General features: G+C 38.5%; 1 protein-coding gene across 1 annotated transcript in view; it reads left to right on the top strand.

The window, feature by feature from the left end:
- UBE2G1 (ubiquitin conjugating enzyme E2 G1) overlaps positions 1-1,284 on the top strand; it is a 38,470-nt gene extending 37,186 nt beyond the window's left edge. The window contains exon 6 of the mRNA XM_018553383.1: positions 403-1,284. The gene's annotated coding sequence lies outside the window, so the exon portion shown is untranslated. The remainder of the gene's footprint in view (positions 1-402) is intronic.
- The last annotated feature ends 294 nt before the right edge of the window (positions 1,285-1,578 follow it).

Raw genomic sequence — 1,578 nt, 5'->3', positions numbered from 1 at the left:
AAAAAAAAAAACACCCCCCCCCCCCCTCAAGTCAGGTGAGTCCTGAAGTTCTCACCTGACTTGAGGATGTGAAGGTGAATTATCTTTGCAATACCTCAAGTGCTCAGGAGAACCTCCTAGGATGTACAACAGTTTGGCGGTCTTTTTAATGGCACAAATACTCTGCAGTTGCAATATTATGTGAAATGTCACAAAACATGTGCAGTGAGTCGCAAACAAGAACATCTACAAAACAGGCGCATAACAAAAATAAAACTTTGCAGTTAGTTGGCATGACATTTTGGTCTTTGCGCCTAGAATTTTGTCGTAAACACGTTCATAAATTTTCCACTCATTTTCTTTGTTTCAAATTGTACACTACAGTATAATGTTACAAATATATGTGTCGTTTTTGTTTTTAAGGTCTCCATTTGAGAAACAAGGCACTGTTTTTCCTGCACTCTACCCACCTTTTGCTGGACTTTTTGTTGTAATAAGTTGGCAAACGCTGGCTGGCATCGGGGTTGCAATAAAACATGCCAGTTATCAATGCTGACAAGAGCCTAATAAGTGCCAACTTAAAGGTGATTTTCGCATTTCAAAATCTAAAGAACTGCTTTAAACTTCAGGAAGAATTGTACAGACCTGTACATAGCACAACATGATCCGGATAATATATATACTGTTCATGTACATCCATAAATACACATTGTACCAAATAATAATGCTTTCTTGATGTTAGGGTATGTAAAGTCTTCTGAGAATGCATATAGAGCAGAAAATATGAAGGAAAAGAAGAGAGCATTTGTAGTTGGAATTTCCCCAGAACATCTGTTCAGCTTGATCTCTTGGTGATCTTTTCTCCTCTACCTGTTATGTTAAAGGCATGCAAGAACGGAGTCTGGCGGCTATATAGGTGCCACCTTCCTTATCTGGCAAGTGCTCAGTGAGGTCTTTTCAGATGTGTTTTTTCCTTCTGGTCTTAAAATTAAACCTGTCTTCTCTATGCAGAAAAGGCCACTTATAATGTTGATGAATAATAATCAATGATTTTAACTCCATGCAGCAGGATTTTAGATTTGTTTTGTTTTAAATATTGGTTTACTGCGGCTAGTCATGAAATGGTTCCGTACGCAATGACCCTATATCAGTATCTTAATGTCTGTAATGCCACCCCTATGAGATGTTTCATTGAGTGGTCACTGCAGGAATTTGGTTACCTTTTTTTAAAAAGTGATCATCGATATTTTACCCCCAAGGGGAATAAACTCTGGTAATTAAACTCCTGAAGTGCCTTTATGCATCGCAAAAACTTTCCAGTATATAGTGTAAATCCTTTTTTCTTTTTGGGTCACATGCAAAACCACTCTAGGAGAATTGAGCTAAACATTTACTCGGCCTGGCTGTAGAAGATCACTAGTGAGCCCCTAAAACCCTGCTGCTTTTAATAAAGCAATCAATGACTATTAGCGATTGCATTTCTTGTACAACCCTTCTCCTTGGCTGCCTGGTTTTGGACTTGAAAGAAGGAAAGCATGCATATGTGTAGGTTTATAAGTGTATCTTCAGGGTTTGACACAATGTTGCATTTGCCCCCCC

Source organism: Nanorana parkeri, unplaced genomic scaffold, assembly GCF_000935625.1.
Source record: "Nanorana parkeri isolate BGI_ZX_2015 unplaced genomic scaffold, ASM93562v1 scaffold118, whole genome shotgun sequence".
NCBI classification, from domain to species: domain Eukaryota; kingdom Metazoa; phylum Chordata; class Amphibia; order Anura; family Dicroglossidae; genus Nanorana; species Nanorana parkeri.
This window is presented reverse-complemented; position numbering and strand designations above follow the sequence as displayed.